Source organism: Leucopleurus acutus (genome assembly GCF_964270905.1).
Source record: "Leucopleurus acutus genome assembly, chromosome: 10".
Taxonomy (NCBI): Eukaryota; Metazoa; Chordata; class Mammalia; order Artiodactyla; family Delphinidae; genus Leucopleurus; species Leucopleurus acutus.
Genome location: NC_139153.1, coordinates 40,800,819 through 40,819,650, shown reverse-complemented (window position 1 = coordinate 40,819,650; position 18,832 = coordinate 40,800,819). Strand labels below are relative to the sequence as shown.

Below are 18,832 nucleotides of genomic sequence, written 5' to 3'. Positions count from 1 at the left end.
ATGAAGAATTATGTATTTCTAAATGCTGTATTGCTGTAAATTTAACTGAAAAAGCTCTGCTTATTTAGTGTTTTGAGGAAATATCCTGTCTTCAGTTAAACATTTTCATAATAGAATGATGTAAACTGCAGTGATAAATAGTATTATTAAAATAAAATGTTTATATATAAAAAAAACAACAAAAAAGAAGAAAGTTATTCTCAGCGAATAGTTGAGATCTGTACTATGTAACCACTTTCTGTGTTGATTTTAAGTGATCTTTAAAAAACTTCTTAGCAAAAAAACTACAAGGAGAGGGCTTCCCTGGTGGTGCAGTGGTTGAGAGTCCGTCTGCCGATGCAGGGGACACGGGTTCGTGCTCCGGTCGAGGAAGATCCCACATGCCGCGGAGCGGCTGGGCCCGTGAGCCATGGCTGCTGAGCCTGCGCGTCCGGAGCCTGTGCTCCTCAACGGGAGAGGCCACAACAGTGAGAGGCCCACGTACCACCAAAAACAAAACAAAAAAAACAGAAAACGGGACTTCCCTGGTGGTACAGTGGTTAAGAATCTGCCTGCCAATGCAGAGGACACGGCTTCGATCCCTGGTCCAGGAAGATCCCATATGCCACGGAATAACTAAGCCCGTGCACCACAACTACTGAGCCTGCGTTCTAGAGCCCGCAAGCCACAACTACTGAGCCCGCATGCCACAACTACTGAATCCCATGTGCCCTAGAGCCCGTGCTGTGCAACAAGAAGCCACCACAATGAGAAGCACATGCACCGCAACGAAGAATAGCTCCTGCTCGCCACAACTAGAGAAATCCCACATACAGGAATGAACACCCAATGGAGCCAAAAATAAAATAAATAAAATAAATTTAAAATAATAATAATAAAGCTTAAAAAAAGACAGAAAACAACAAGTGTTAAGCAAGGATGTGGAGAAACTGGAACCCTTGTACATTGCTGGTAAGAATATAAAATGGTACAGCTTCCATGGAAAACAGTATGGTGGTTCCAAAAAAATTAATCATAGAATTGCCATCCAGCAATTCCACTTCCATACTGGCCCAAGAGAACTGAAAACAAGGACTTGAACAAATATGTGTACACCCATGTTTACAGCAGCATCATTCACAACAGCCAGAAGGTGGAAACAATTCAAATGTCTGTCAACGGATAAATGGATAAACAAAACGTGGTATATACACGGAATATTATTCAACCTTAAAAAGGAAAGAAATTTTGATACATGCTATGACATGTTTGAACCATGAGGATATTATGCTAAATGAAATAAGCCAGCCATAAAAAGACTAATACTGTATAAGTCCACTTATATGATATACTTAGAGTAGTCAAAATCATAGAAAGTAGGATGGTGACTGCCAGGGACTTGGGAGAGGAGAAATGAGGAGTTATTGTTTAATGGGTACAGAGTTTCAGTTTTGCAAGATGAAAAGAGATATGGAGAGAATGGTGTTGATGGTGCAAAAAAAATTATGAATGTACTTTTAATACCACTGAACTGTATGCTTAAAAATGGTTAATACGCTAAGTTGTGTATTTACCACAATTTAAAAAAATGGAATAACAAAAAAGAATTAGTACATAGGAGGGGACAGGGGAAAGCAGGGCTCAGAGGGATTCAAGTGTACAAAAAAAATGAGAGGAAATAGATGAGAACATAAATTTGGCTACAAAAATATAATCACAGTAATGTTTAGAATAGAGATGAAATGTGTTATATATTTTATGGTAAAATTTGAGAGAAAGAGCAAAACATCTAGCTGTAAAAAAAAAAAAAAAAATGGTATATGCCAGAAGTAAGGTTAATACAGAAAGCACAAGCCAGAGGACTCTGAATATAAAAGAGACTCTGAGCTCCCTAGGGGCCAAGGCAAAGAGGGAACCATTTTGACACAGTTCACAGTCTGGTTTAATCAAACCAATGGCCCAATGGTTCAGAAGAGGCATGAGCATTCCAGGCACTGGACCTGAAGGAAATTTCTAATTGCCTCCAGATTTTCTTGGGGACTTCTAATATAGATCTCAACGCAAGCTGATGGGGCCATGCAAAGTGAGTTTAGTTAAAACAAAAACAAAACAACTGGAAGGAGGCCAGAAATATGCTGCTTCCTAATGATCCAGTTTCATCCAAAGACAAAACACTGCCTAGAACAGGTACACTGAAGCATGTTCCAGCACAATTCCATGGATGTCCTTTACCACAGTTGAGCCCAGGACAGCTTTTGGGAGGTGAAGAATTCAAGATTATCCTCCCTGACAAAAATATGAGATGCAGGGGCTTCCCTGGTGGCACAGTGGTTGAGAGTCCGCCTGCTGATGCAGGGGACACGGGTTCGTGCCCCAGTCTGGGAAGATCCCACATGCCGTAGAGCGGCTGGGCCTGTGAGCCATGGCTGCTGAGCCTGCATGTCCAGAGCCTGTGCTCCACAGCAGTAGAGGCCACAACAGTGAGAGGCCCGTGTACCGCAAAAAAAAAAAAAAAAAAAAAAAAAGAATATGAGATGCAATGTTCTCTGTTGCCTGCTGAAGGCAGGCAGGTCTTGATGTTTCTAACAGTCACTGTCACTGGGGTGACAACCAAGAATGAATGTCAAACCAAACCATGGCTCATACCTGAAAGAAGGTAACTAATTACCCCATGGAGATGAGGTGGCATAAATACAGGCTGGTAGGGGGAAGGAGTGGGTAGGCCAGCTTGGGGCAGATCACGAGAGTGGGGAACTACTGAAGATTGTTAAAGAGGAGAGAAACCATGGTTGAAGACTTCCTGAGTGACAATGCAGTCTTCTGAAAGGTGCAAACGAAGGCCACAGCCAAACTGTGAGCAAGGCTGCTCAAAGAGAAAGTCATTGGAAAACATAAAAATAAATGAGAGAGGACTTCCCTGGTGGTCCAGCGGTTAAGACTCTGCGCTCCCAATGCAGGGGACCCAGATTCAATCCTTGGTCAGGGAACTAGATACCGTGTGCCTCAACTAAAGATCCCACATGCCGCAACTAAGACCAGGAGCAGCCAAATAAATAAATAAATATATTTTTAAAAAAAAATAAATGAGAGCTCATGTTTTTAAAAATCCAAAAATGTTCCAGAATAGTTTTATACATGAAAAAATGTTCACACAATAACAGAAAATGGATACAAAACAGTATGATCTCATTATACAAAGAGAGAACAAGAGAATGAGCAGGAAAGAAGCCTGAGAAGGAGCCTGCTAGTGGTTACCACTGGGATTACAGACAATTGAAATGTGTGCGTGTGCATGTGTGTGTATGTGTGCGCTTGAGTGCGCGCCTATTAATTTTTATTCAACCTGGGTGACTCGAATTAAAAAAAAAACTCTAATTCCTCAAGAACCTTAAAACTTCAGGGAAAACAGAAATAGCACTATAACTGAGAATACAATCTTAATTATGACATCATCTAAAAATAAAAAGGAAATTGACTAAAAACAAGAACCAGTTATGTACAGATCTTCCTCAATTTACCATGGAGTTACATACTAATAAACCCATCCTAAGTTGAAAATATTGTAAGTCAAAAATGTATTTAATACACCCAGGCTGCTGAACATCATAGCTTAGCCTAGCCTACCTTAGATGTGCTCAGATTACTTACGTTAGTCTACAGTTGGACAAAAGCATCTAACACAAAGCCCATTTTATAATAAAGTGTTGAATATCTCATGTAACTTATTGAATAACGTACTGAAAATGAAAAACAGAATGATTTGAGTACAGAATGGCTGTAAGTGTATCAGTTGTTTACCCATGATTGCAGATCTGACTGGGAGCTGCGGCTCGATGCTGCTGTCCAGCATCACGAGAAAGAGCATGTACTGCGTATCACTACCCCAGAAAAGATCAAAATTCAAAATTTGAAGTATGGTTTCTACCGAATGCATGATTGCTCTGGCACCATCACATCGTGGAAAAACTGTAAGTTGAATCATCATTAATTCAGGGACCAACTGTACTTGGCAAAACTATACTATAAGACTAACTGATGCTGGGGACTTCCCTGGTGGTCCAGTGGCTAAGATTCTGCACTCCCAATGCAGGGGGCCCGAGTTCGATCCCTGGTCAGGGAACTAGATCCCACACGCTGCAACTAAATATCCTGCATGCCACAACTGAAAAGAAAAGATTCCGCATGCCGCAACTAAAAAGATCCTGTATGCCACAATGAAGATCCCGCGTGCTGCAACTAAGACCTGAAGCAGCCAAATAAATAAATAAATTGTTTTAAAAAAAAGACTGATGCTGATGAGATTCAGAGTGAAACATGAAAGCACTGACATTGTGCTCCGGTTTTAGAGCCATGGCTCTCAAAGGGGGTTCCCTAGGCCAAACAGTAGCAGCACCTGGTAACTTGTTTCAAATTCAAATTCAAACTCTCACCTACGGATTCTGGAGGTGGGGTTAAAACAATCCCTCCAGGTAATTTTAATTCACACTAATGTTTGAGAACCTAGTTACGAAGTAATGATAACTCATCTGGATAAAAACAGCTTATATAATTAGGAAAATATATTTCTTGCTCAAAACCCATTCTGTTATTTTAACCTAAACTCCTGAACAAACACTAATCTATTCAATTGTGAAATGATAAGCTGGAAGATGACAAAGATATTTTTTAATTAGGTATAATTCTGGAACTGCTCATTTTGAAATAATGTACTAACCATTGCAGTGGAATGAACTGAAGAATCCAGTTTGTAAAAAGGGATAAGGAATCAATGTATTTGGAATTTCAATATTTAGATGATTTGAAAATACTCTAAGGTTGGGAAATAGTGCAAATACGACTATGACAACTGCCATATTTGCGTCAACTGAATAGTTTAGTCTCTCTGGCTTCAGACTGAATTAACATGTTTAAAATAGAAAAGGTTCAACAACAAAATTTTAACAACTTCTTTTTTTTTTTCTTTTTTGCGGTACACGGGCCTCTCACTGTCGTGGCCTCTCCCGTCGCGGAGCACAGGCTCCGGACGCGCAGGCTCAGCGGCCACGGCTCACGGGCCCAGCCGCTCTGCGGCATGTGGGATCCTCCCGGACCGGGGCACGAACCCGCATCCCCTGCATCCGCAGGCAGACTCTCAACCACTACGCCGCCAGGGAAGCCCTTCCTCTTCTTTTTTTTTTGGCCAGACTGCATGGCTTGTGGGACCTTAGTTTCCTGACCAGGGATTAAACCGAGGCCCTCAGCAGTGAAAGTGCAGAGTCCTAACCACTGGAACGCCAGAGAATTCCCCCAAATTTTAACTTCTGAAGGGCTTTATCAGTCACTATAGTGTCAAACTTAAGAGCGGTACTATATTTGAGACATAAAGACTATTGAAATACCAGATCCTCTTTCACACTTGGACTGCAATTTCTAAAATAATTTATAATTGGTTATTAATATGAAATACCCTTTCTATGATTATATGGAATTACACTGAACTTCACTAGACTTCCAACTTAGGAACAAATGGGACAAATAACACTTCACATATTTTATGAATTCAGAAAATGCTAAATATCAAATAAACCAGTGGTTTCTTAACATTTTTGATTATGAATTCCCAACAACAAAAATTCAAGTACATATCCCCAATATACGTATACATAAATTATATATATGTACTACTGTGATAATACAGAGTATACATTATAAAATACAAAATAAAAATTAAATAAGGCTGAAATAAATACAAAGATTCGTTTTAATTTTTTTTCCTGAGACCAACGTGCACCCTTGGTGCTTACACACACACACACACCCCTCTTTGGACTCTACTGCAAAGCTGTATGGCCCAGCAACCCTGCAAACATTCTCAGGCAGTGCCCCTGACCACTCAAGAGGAAGCTGTCAAACACAGTGATCAAATGAATGTCTCCTTCCTGCGGAGTTCCACCATCTCTGACTCAAGTCTGTGATACTGGGTTCCTTCCTTCACCCCTAACACCCTCCTCTGCTACCTTTCACTTGGTAGGCAGTGGAGAAGACTGTGAGGCCAGCAGGTCCAAGAACAGCATAAAAGCATGGACTCTGTTTTCAGACAAACCTGGGTTTCCACCTGGCCTCAGCTTCTAACTCACTAGGTGACCCAGAGCCAGACAGATAACATCTCAAAAACTAATCAGTTAAGGGGGTGATAACAGTGTCATCGCCCCTGATTATGAAGATTAAGTGAGATAAGATGTTATAAGAGCACCTAGCACAAAATCTAGACAGCCCAAGTGCTGGATAAATATTTTACCCAGAATTATTATTTCAGGCGGCAAAAGAAGTCACCTGGACTTTGCTTCAGTGGCCAACTCAGGAAAGGAGCAAATTACAGTGGAAGTAGGTAGGTGGTGCAGTTCGGCAGACCTGGTTTGAAGGCCTGATCCCCAATGCCAAGCTGGGTGACACTAGCAACCCAGTTTCTCTATGAGGGGGAGTCTTCTCATCTGTTTAATGGGAGCGATGACACAAACTGTGCATGAAGTACCTATCAGAGCCAGTAAAACTAACACTGGTGGCCACCAAAGGTGAGGGTAAGCAAATAACACATAAATCTAAGTGTCATTCCAGGGTCCTTAGGACACATTCATGTATACACTAAGACAGTAAGCATCCCCTAAAGTCTACCACCAAATGTTAATAAATGCATGTGTACTGAATCCCACAGGTATGGTTCATTTCCCAACTGGACAGTTTACTTGTTCATATATGACCTCAAGCGATTCACAATCTTCAGGCCTCCATTTTCTATGCATAAACTAGGAGTAGTAGACTTTTTATACCCGCCTCCTGACAGTAAACTAATCTAGATGATGGGAGAGGGGGACCTAAACCTGTGATTATAAAGCACATGGAGACCTCTGGAGAGGTGCTGTTTTTGCCACAATAGCAAAAGAAAAGAGAGCTCTCAAACACCAGACGCGTTCATAATAAATGACAAGTAATTCTTTCAATTTCAATAAATCACCAAAAGAATGAGTATGGAGATATATTTATACATATTTTGTGTTTTTTACATCGTGTGCCCCGGGGAATGCTGCAAATGTGTCAAACACCTAAAACCTAAATTCTATCAACATACATTAAAAAGATATAGGTCATCAATTAGAGGAACACCTGAAATACTCTCAGACACCCTTGACCCTGACTCCCTTATAAAAGCTTCAGTCTTTAGCACAATACCCTGAGATGGCAGCACAGCAATAAGGACACTGCATAACCAAACTTCACAAACGTTTGGTCAGAAACACACTCAAAGCTAATATCATTAAAGAAACCTTTACTATGCCCTCGTCACAAAAATTATTACAAAATCCCCAGAAGGAGTTTAGTCACCCAGCTCTGTCACCACAGAAGGTGGGGCAGAAAGTGACACGAAACAGGGCAAACTCCTGCCAGGAGGGGACTCACTGCTCCCCTAGGCCACGAGCATTTCCACCTGTATAACTACCTATGGCTCAAACAGTCTGGATCCCTGGCTCCCTGCAGCTAATGCTATTCTGACGTTAGGATCCTGCATGATGAACGGAGGTAATAAACCACCCAGAATAAACAGAGGCAACATCAGTGAGCAACGTTTAGGTCTGAGCGGAAGAGAAAACTAGAAACCAAGCAAAACCCAGCAAAGAAGCTACGTGTTGCCTCTCAATCAGATCTTGCCGAAGAGGCAGGTGCGGACAGCGTGCTCTCCTCCGCACTCCGGAAAACCCTGACAGCCCCAAAGCAGGTTCTAGAACCGGCAGCTTCCCAGGGGACGGCAGGGCCAGTGGGCGCAACAGCGCGACCCACTCTCAGGCCAGTGGTCCCCGGGGCCAGTGGGAGGGCTGCGGGCGCGCGGTTGGCCCGGACGGGGGCGCGGCCAAGGTGGGATTGGGGACGCGGCAACCCGGCCCCCTCTCTGGCTGCAGCCTCTCAGCCCGGCCCGCACGGCTGCTGGACAGCGCCCACGCCGGCGCGCCAGTGCCCCCGGCGGCCCCCATCCCGGAACTCCCCGGGCCGCGCAGCGGGAGGCCCGAGCCGGGCCCGCGGGCGGACGCTGTGGGGACGCGCGCAGCGGTACCTGTGGCGGCAACAGCTCCCGGGCGGCGACGGCGGCGGCGACGGCGGCGGCGGCGGCGGGGACGGGGGCGGGGCGCGGCGTGCGCGCTCCCGGCCCGCGCGGTCCGGGCGTGGCGCCCGCCCTCTCTCTCCCGGCCGCCAGGCGCCCGCGCAGCTCTCCGCCCCTTCACCTCTCACCTCCTACCTTTCCCCTCCCGCTCCCGCCCCCGCCGTCCTTCGCCTGTGTTCCCTGTGGCGTGCGCATGCGTGATCGAGCGCCCAACCGCGGCTCCCGCTCGCCGCCTGGTGGACACCGGTCACACGACACCTGGGGAGAGGTCTGGGGTGGGGCGGGGCCGGGCGAGGCGGACCGCGAAGCTGGGACAGAAGCTTGAGTAGAGCACCAGAGCTTTTAACAACACGTTCCGCAGAATTAGCAAGAGCACGCACAGGCTGCCCATGTTCCCTGTTTCATAACAGCGAAAAATTAAAAGCGGCCGAGATATACAACAAATGCAGATGGGTCGAATAAATTATGTCCATAAACTGGATTTCCTTAAGGCCTTTTAAAAGGGTAAGTTTTATGAATACTTAACGAATGTGGAAAGATGTTCTTGAAAAAATGTTCAAAATGAGCTGTAGGGTATGAGCTCATTTTTGTTAAAAACAATCCAAGAAAGGTCTGGGGCGATGCTGATGTGTGGTCGGTGGATATCTCTGGGTGGAGGATTAGGGTGTTAGGATTTTTCCATTTGCTCATGGGCATGTAACCATCTTCTACATGGAACACATATTTGTTGTAATAACAATAGCTATGTCCGTCGAGTGTTTACTCTTCACCAGGTGCTTGAAACCAAGTCCTCCTAAAACCGAGTTCCTCTGCCGGGTTTATGATTATCCTCTCTACCCAAAATGTTACTCCCTTTCTTGTCCAATACATGTTTTCCTCAAGACTGAGGAGTAGCAGAGAAAAGGGGGCATTGAAACCGAGCAGGACCCTGTGGGGCCCTCCTATAAGCAGGTAAGTTAGGGGGTCCCCGGAGAAAGAGAACCAGGAATGGCTTTCATGATATTTTGTGATGTAAGCCTGGCCACAATGCTTGCCCTTGAACAGGTCTCAGTAATTAATGATCTAAGGGATGAAAGGGATGCAGGAACAGAGAAAAGGCAGTCAAACAATAGTGCAGTGTTACAGCAGAGTTCTAGTTCCTCCTCAAGGGATACACACAGTGTATCTTTGAGTTCTGCAAGAACCAAGGCCCCCATCCAGGTGGAGGACAGAATGATGCTGTTGACCCTCCTGACTTCAATCAACTAAAGCTTGGACTCTGTCGACCTTTGCCCCAATTCTATGTTGAATTCTCTTCTGCTTAAAGCCCCTTCTTGAATATGCATGTACCCTTAGCTTAAAACTTCCCCAATTTTGCTGTTCAGGGAGACGCTGCTTTGGGAAAGATCCCTGGTGTTCTCCTTACTGGCTCCGAGTAATAATCATTCCTTCTCCCAATCTCTGGCTTGGTTGTATCTATTGGCTTGATACCCACCAAGAGGTGAGCCCAGTTTTCAGGTAACACTCCCAGGTAGCAAAGCCTTTCCGTGTCCCCGTTTCTTGTTTGTAGGAAAAAGGCTTCAGCTTCCTTGACCTTCCCTGAGTTCCAAAGGGCAGATTCAAACAGTTACTAATCAAGGAAGTGAGGGAATGCAGAAACAAGTGAAAACAATCCCAGTTCCTCCTCGAGGAATTTACATAACAATATATCACTTTGAGTTCTTCTTCTGGAACTAAGGCCCCCACCCAGGTGGAGGATAATAACTTCAGGTTGAGCACAAGATTCCTGGAACACCACCCTGCAGCCCTCACCCCAAATTTTGCCTATACAAACTCTTCCCTGAAAACCATCAGGGAGTTCAGGTCTTTCGAGCACGAGCTGCCCATTCTCGCTCGGCCCTTGGAATAAACCTTTCTCTGCTCCAAACGCCTACGTTTCCATTTGTTTGGCCTCACTGTGTGCCCAGCACATGAACTTGGGTTGGACAACATGCTGAGCTGAGCACTTTGCACATGTCCTCATCTGACCTTTCTGAAAACCCCAAGATAGGTCTCGTTACCTGGTCTCACAAGAGAAGGGGAGGCTTTGCCCAAGATGAGGGTGCAGGTCCCAGCGGGCCCAGCTCTGGCCCATCCTGGGACGCTGCCCGTGGTGATTGCCTGTGGGCCAGCCCATGGGTACCTTGATCACACCACCCCACGTACTCGTGAACACAGGTCTCAAGTGTCAGGGGGCAGCCTCACCCCACCCTGCTGCCCTGGGCATGCTCCCCTCAGCTTACCCGCACCCACCCTGGTGCTATCTGGATGTGGCAGATAGATCCTGTTCCTGCCCTTGAGGGTGGCAGCGCTAGGGTTGCAAAAAGGGCAGATATAACCACAATGCAAGGCTAAAATCAGAGGTGGCCCTTCAGGCAGCTCCAGCCACCTCACCCCTCACAGGCCTTCTTCACAGCCCCTTCCCATCAACCCTGTTCCAAATTCTCCAAAGTCTTGCCTTCCTCCTTGCCCACCACAGTACTATCATGGTAAAATTAAACAATAATGGTGTTGGGCTGTACCCCACAGGCCTACAAGCCCTGTGCTTGCCCAGCTTCAAGACGGAAGAAAGCCCAGAGTCAGCAACAGAGACGTAAGTGGTGTAATGGATGGGGGAAGCTTACACATCTGAAGCAAGGTCCTGGAGCGACATCCGACTGTGTGCGGTGGACGGCAGAGAGGACATGGCGACAGTCTTCACTCCCAAGTGGAAGGAGAGGTTACCAGTTATAGAGGAATTGATGTCAGGTGGGCTCATTAGGTACCAGGGAAACCAGCAGAAGGGCACGCCCCTCACTGCCCCTTTGATAAGAATAATCACCAGCTGGGGTGGGGGCAGGAGCATAGGAAGGTCAGTCAGGTGCATAAGCTATAGGTGAAGCAGGCACTGGTTGGGCAGGGGAATGTACAGAGAGCAAGAGAGCAGCCATCTTGAGTAGCCTGACCATACAAGTGGGGACAATTGACCTTGGCCCAGAGTGACCTTTAAAATTTTGCCCTGTATTCAGAGTTGGCTTTTGGCTTTAGATGAGAATGTTTATAAAGGAAGAACTCTTTCTGTTATTTTTAAATTAGAGAGGCAACAACAGAGAGCAGTGTGGGGAGCCTTACCTACACCCGTTATCTCACATCACTCCACGTCTGATCCCTTGCAGTGCCATCATCTGGCCCCTCAGAAAACTTGGGCAAAAAGGACCTCAGATCTCTGTCACCAGTTTTTCCTTCTCTCTCCACTGCCTCGTTCCTTTTGGCAAATATAAATTCTACCCAATTTTTTTAGTTTTCTGAGTGAATGTCACCGTGCAGACAAAGTCCCAGTTTCTTCCCTTTACTGTCAAGTTCCTACAAAGAATGCAGTTCCAAGCTTGCCTCACAGCAGAGTCACTTGGGGGAATGTTTAAAGTGAAGTCGGAGTCACCCTGAGCACCACCCCAGGCCCACTGGACCAAAGTCTTCTCTCCAGAGATTGCTGGAGACCTGTCTTTTCACAACCCCTACCACAGGGACTTAGCTAGTCTGTCTTTTGGGTAGTCCTGTCACCCTCCCTACTCCCCGTCCCCTCCCCACCCAACCGTTTCACCCGTGTTTATGGGGGAATGACGCTCAACAAGCTCTGGATACCTTCCCCCAAAAACAAGAGCCTCCAAACCTGACAAGCACTTAGTTAAGTGCCTCTGTGCCTTGCAGCACTGTCAAGAGTCCCCCGCTACACAAGAACCACTGGGGACCCTCTGAGGAACCTAAGGCTCATGGGCCCAAGGTGAATCCACTACTGAATGTCCCCCGCGAGCTGAATGAAGAGGCCATGATTTTAGGGCTTTTCCAACAATTTATTATGAAAACATAGGAAAAGCTGAAAGAACCATACAGTTAACAACTATATATTCTAGATTCTACAACTATTAATGTTTTGCTTCGTATCACGTTTTTCTTAAAAAGAAAAAAACCAAAAAACCTTTATCCACCTATCAATCCATCTTATTTGTTATGCATATCCAGGTAAGTTGCAGATACCTGATTTTAGTTTTTATAACTCAACACACAACCTAAAAGTTGACTGAAAAACAACACAAAACCTAAAAGTTGAAAATGGTGTATTACTTGAGGACATTATTGAGGACTATAGCCTGGAAACAGCCTCTCAGATAGCGCTGAGGAACTGTTTCAAAGAGGTAAGGGAGGAGCCAGGATATATAGCAGTTTTTGCTGGCGGCGGTGGGGGGTGGTGGTGGAAAGTAGTCAAATATCCAAAAAACTACTGCTAATCACAAAAACAGATATCTCAAGTATGGGAAGACGCAAGAGTCTGGGCTCATTGAAATCATTCCTTTGATACGCATCTTAACTATGAGGGGCATCCCTCCTGAATGCCCCTCGGGGTGCACAGTTGTTGGGAGGCAGGCAGCTGCAGTGGCTGATGCCTTGATGGTGGGCAACGTGTGTTGTTTACTGAAGAGGTCGGCAATATTTTTTTGTCTACAAGCTCCATTTTGCCCTAACTAGCCAAAGCTCAACCTTACTTCAGATTGCTCCCCACGGTAAATTCAAAATTTAAAAAAAACTAAGTGGAGCTTAGAGATCATCCAGAAGTGATAACAATTCCCAGTTCTTGGGATTCCATGCTGGGCCAAACCTCAGGACAATCTTGAAAAATAGGGGCTGGGTCTATTTCACAGATGAAGAAAACTTCCTTGAGAGGTGAAGAGATTTGCCCAAGGTCACTCTGATAACTGACCAAGCAGGCCACCACAGGACTCTGGGTTCCAGCCCACTGCCCAGCCACCTCAGCCTGTCATGGACACAGAGAAGGGTGTTTCACAACGACAGGGCTCTGTCCTTGCAATCACTTGCACTAACACTCATGCTCACCCTGAATTAAGCATTAGTGATAGCAGCTGGCAATGTGATAAAGTGGAAAGGGCTGCTTCAGGACTGGATTCCTTGGGTTTGAATTAAGGTTCTGACACAGCAGCAGCTGCTCTGCAGCCAGGAAAATTAACTCAACCTCAGGGAACCTGGACTTAGGAGTCAGGTTCCAAGATGCAACCAAGAAAACTGACCTCTGTGGCTTTCAAAAAACATCGCTATGAACACATGTAAAACACTGAGATTCCAATAACCAGTAGCCATTTTAATAACCATGATACAGTCATTAAAAATATTCAAAATCTCCAAGTTGTATGAGTCGTCATTCAATGCCTTTATTACCTGTCAAGTTCCTACTATGTGTCAGAGGCCAGGGATATAAGTTCTCTGCACTAGAGAAGCTGTCCTAGTGCATACCTTTAAACAAAACCTTACAGGCAACATGATAAAGAATATTACTAAGGTTATAATAGCTGCCGAGAATAATGACAAACTATTGATTGTTGGCTCCTTGCCAGAGGTGGGCTTTACAATATATTACCTTGTAAAATCCTCATGATAGACTTTAGAGGCAGGTAAGATACACCTCATTTTAAGGATGCAAAAAGTAAAGGGCCTAGAGCTTTAACAACTTGTTGGAGGTCATGGAGAGGCAGCATCAAATGTCAATCTGCACAACCCCAAAGCCCCTGAAATTCTGTCACTGAATTTCCAAGTGCTGTGGATGGAAGGGAGTTGGTTAGCAAGAAACCAAAGAGCAGGGATCACCAAGGGGATACTCTATGAGCAGGGCCTTGTAAGGTAAGGCTTTGCAGCAATAGCTAATGCTTAAACTACATGCCAGGGCTACCTTAAACGTCATCACTTATTTCACCCTGACAACCCTTTAAACCCATGAAACAGGCTTATTATCTCCCCACTTTGTAGATGATGAAACTGAGGCCTGGAGAGGTTAAGTCACTTGAGCAAGGTGATTGTAGTCAATTACTTCATTGTTCCCTTCTCTGTAAGCAGATCATACACACAGCCCAGCCCACTGTCAAGTGACTGTGGTGCCTCCCTGCAGGGTGAGTGACTTCATTGTCAGCCTTGGCCATGTGTCTTGCTTTGACCAATGGAGTGTAAATGAACATGATCTACACAGGTCTGGAAGAAGCTTTAAGAGCCATTGTTCGTGTGGATGAGGCTCCTGTTCTTTCCCTTGGCCAGGAAAACAGCAGTCCAGGTGCTCCTTCCACCTGGGTCCCAGACCAAGAGGCCATGGAGCTGAACTGTAGCAATGACCCACAGCCCCTGGACATGTAATGTGAGTGAAGAATATGTTTGTCAATGTAAGTCACTGGGATTTGGGGACTGTTTGTTACTAAAGCAGAGCTCTAAGTGAGGGAGTCAGGATCCTAACTTCAGTAGCTATAGTTTCAATGCCATAAAATTTACCTCTTTTAACTGTACAATGATTTTTATACCTTTAGAACATTCTCATAATCCCCAAAAGAAACCTAGTGCATTGTTTCCCTTTCTCACCCCCAGTCCCACAGAATTGTGCAATACATAACCTTTGTGTCTGGCATAGAGTTTTTGAAGTTCACCCATGTTATAGCATGTATCAGTACTTCACTTCTAATTATGCCAAACAGCGTTTCATTGTATGGATATATCACATTTTGTTTATCCATTCATTAGATGACCAGTGGGTTGTTTCCACTTTTTGGCAATTATGAATAATACTGCTATGAACATCAACATGAGTGTTTAAGATAGCCTCATCCACCAGAGGGCAGACAGCAGAAGCAAGAAGAACTACAATTCTGCAGCCTGTGGAAGGAAAACCACATTCACAGAGAGACAGACAAAATGAAAAGGCAGAGGACTTTGTACCAGATGAAGGAACAAGATAAAACCCCAGAAACACAACTAAATGAAGTGGAGATAGGCAACCATCCAGAAAAAGAATTCAGAATAATGATAGTGAAGATGATCCAGGACCTCGGAAAAAGAATGGAGGCAAACATCGAGAAGATGCAAGAAATGTTTAACAAAGACCTAGAAGAATTAAAGACCAAACAAACAGAGATGAACAATACAATAACTGAACAGAGGAATCAACAGCAGAATAACTGAGGCAGAAGAACGGATAAGTGACCTAGAAGACAGAATGGTGGAATTCACTGCTGTGGAACAGAATAAAGAAAAAAGAATGAAAAGAAATGAAGACAGCCTAAGAGACCTCTGGGACAACATTAAATGCAACAACATTCGCATTATAGGGGTCCCAGAAGGAGAAGAGAGAAAGGACCTGAGAAAATATTTGAAGAGATTACAGTTGAAAACTTCCCTAACATGGGAAAGAAATAGGCACCCAAGTCCAGGAAGCGCAGAGAGACCTAGGCAGCATAAAAACCCAAGGAGAAACACGCCGAGACACATAGTAATCAAAGTGACAAAAATTAAAGACAAAGAAAAATTGTTGAAAGCAACAAGGGAATAACAACAAATAACATACAAGGGAACTCCCATAAGGTTAACAGCTCATTTCTCAGCAGAAACTCTACAAGCCAGGAGGGAGTGGCACGATATATTTAAAATGATGAAAGGGAAGAACCTACAACCAAGATTACTCTACCTGGCAAGGATCCCATTCAGATTCAACGAAGAAATCAAAAGCTTTACAGAGAAGCAAAAGCTAAGAGAATTCAGCACCACCAAACCAGCTCTACAACAAACGCTAAAGGAACTTCTCTAAGTGGGAAACAAAAGAGAAGAAAAGGACCTACAAAAACAAACCCCTAACAATTAAGAAAATGGTAATAGGAACATACATATCAATAATTACCTTAAACGTGAATGGATTAAATGCTCCAACCAAAAGACACAGGCTCGCTGAATGGATACAAAAACAAGACCCATATATATGCTGTCTACAAGACACCCACTTCAGACCTAGGGACACATAGAGACTGAAAGTGAGGGGATGGAAAAAGATATCCATGCAAATGGAAGTCAAAAGGAAGCTGGAATGGCAATACTCATATCAGATAAAATAGATTTTAAAATAAAGAATGTTACAAGAGACAAGGAGCACACTACATAATGATCAAGGGATCAGTCCAAGAAGAAAATATAACAATTGTAAATATATATGCACCCAACATAGGAACACCTCAATACATAAGGCAACTGCTAACAGCTATAAAAGAGGAAATCAACAGTAACACAATAATAGTGGGGGACTTTTAACACCTCACCTACACCAATGGACAGACCATCCAGACAGAAAATTAATAAGGAAACACAAGCTTTAAATGACACAACAGACCAGATAGATTTAATTGATATTTATAGGACATTCCATCCAAAAACAACAGATTACACTTTCTTCTCAAGTGCACACGGAACATTCTCCAGGATAGATCACATCTTGGGTCACAAATCAAGCCTTGGTAAATTTAAGAAAACTGAAATTATATCAAGCATCTTTTCCAACCACAACGCTATGAGATTAGAAATCAATTACAGGGAAAAAACCATAGAAAGCACAAACACATGGAGGCTAAACAATACGTTACTAAATAACCAAGAGATCACTGAAGAAATCAAAGAGGAAATCAAAAAATACCTAGAGACAAATGACAACGAAAACATGACGATCCAAAACTTATGGGATGCAGCAAAAGCAGTTCTAAGAGGGAAGTTTATAGCAATACAAGCCTACATCAAGAAACAAGAGAGGGCTTCCCTGGTGGCGCAGTGGTTGGGAGTACGCCTGCCGATGCAGGGGACATGTGTTTGTGCCCTGGTCCTGGAGGATCCCACATGCCGCGGAGCGGCTGGGCCTGTGAGCCATGGCCACTGAGCCTGCACGTCTGGAGCCTGTGCTCCACGACAGGAGAGGCCACAACAGTGAGAGGCCCGCGTACTGCAAAAAAAAAAAAAAAAAAAAAAGGAACGAGAAATCTCAAATAAACAGCCGAAACTTATACCTAAAGGAATTAGAGAAAGAAGAGCAAACAAAACCCAAAGTTACTAGAAGGAAAGAAATCATAAAGATCAGAGCAGAAATAAATGAAATAGAAACAAAGACAACAATAGCAAAGATCAATAAAACTAAAAGCTGGTTGTTTGAGAAGATAAACAAAATTGATAAACCTTTAGCCAGACTCACCAAGAAAAAGAGGGAGAGGACTCAAATTAGTAAAATTAGAAATGAAAAAGGAGAAGTTACAACGGACACCGCAGAAATACAAAGCATCCTAAGAGACTACTACAAGCAACTCTATGCCAATAAAATGGACAACCTGGAAGAAATGGACAAATTCTTAGAAAGGCATAACCTTCCAAGACTGAACCAGGAAGGAATAGAAAATATGAACAGAACAATCACAAGTAATGAAATTGAAACTGTGATTAAAAATCTTCCAACAACCAAAAGTCCAGGACCAGATGGCTTCACAGGTGAATTCTATCAAACGTTTAGAGAAGAGCTAACACCCATCCTTCTCAAATTCTTCCAAAAAATTGCAGAGGAAGGAACACTCCCAAACTCAGTCTATGAGGCCACCATCACCCTGATACCAAAACCAGAGAAAAATACTACAAAAAAACAAAATTACAGACCAATATCACTGATGAATATAGATGCAAAAATCCTCAACCAAATACTAGCAAACAGAATCCAACAACACATTAAAAGGCTCATACACCATGATCAAGTGGGATTTATCTCAGGGATGCAAGGATTCTTAAATATACGCAAATCAATCAATATGATACACCACATTAACAAACTGAAGAATAAAAACCATATGATCATCTCAATAGATGCAGAGAAAGCTTTTGACAAAATTCAACACCCATTTATGATAAAAACTCTCCAGAAAATGGGCATAGAGGGAACCTTCTTCAACATAATAAAGGCCATATACGACAAAGCCACAGCAAACATCATTCTCAATGGTGAAAAACTGAAAGCATTTCCTCGAGGTTAAGGAACAAGACAAGGATGTCACTCTCGCCACTATTATTCAACATAGTTTTGGAAGTCCTAGCCATGGCAATCAGAGAAGAAAAAGAAATAAAAGGAATACAAATTTGAAAAGAAGAACTAAAACTGTCACTGTTTGCAGATGACATGATACTGTACATACAGAATCCTAAAGATGTCACCAGAAAACTACTAGAGCTAATCAATGAATTCGGTAAAGTTGCAGGATACAAAATTAATGCACAGAAATCTCTCGCGTCCCTATACACTAACAACAAAAGATCAGAAAGAGAAATTAAGGAAACAATCCTATTCACCATTGCACAAAAAGAATAAAATACCTAGGAATAAATCTACCTAAGGAGGTAAAAGACCTGTACTCAGAAAACTATAAGACACTGATAAAAGAAATCAAAGATGATACAAACTGGGCTTCCCTGGTGGCGCAGTGGTTGACAGTCCGCCTGCCAATGCAGGGGATGCAGGTTCGTGCCCCGGTCCGGGAAGATCCCACATGCCGCGGAGCGGCTAGGACCGTGAGCCATGGCCGCTGAGCCTGTGCGTCCGGAGCCTGTGCTCCGCAATGGGAGAGGCCACAACAGTGAGAGGCCCACATACCCGGCACCAAAAAAAAAAAAAAAAAAGATGATACCAACTGATGGAGAGATATACCATGTTCTTGGATTGGAAGAATCAATATTGTGAAAATGACTTTACTACCCAAAACAATTGCAGATTCAATGCAATCCCTATCAAATTACCAGTGGCATTTTTTACAGAACTAGAACAAAAATCTTAAAATTTGTATGAAGACACAAAAGACCCCAGATAGCCAAAGCAATCTTGATGGAAAAAAA

General features: G+C 43.8%; 1 protein-coding gene across 3 annotated transcripts in view; it reads right to left on the bottom strand.

Moving 5' to 3' along the window:
- Window positions 1–8,123, bottom strand: part of SCAP (SREBF chaperone) — an 88,480-nt gene extending 80,357 nt beyond the window's left edge. For all 3 annotated transcript variants that reach the window (XM_082847245.1, XM_082847246.1, XM_082847247.1), the window contains exon 1: window positions 8,063–8,123. The gene's annotated coding sequence lies outside the window, so the exon portion shown is untranslated. The remainder of the gene's footprint in view (window positions 1–8,062) is intronic.
- Window positions 8,124–18,832: the final 10,709 nt, after the last annotated feature.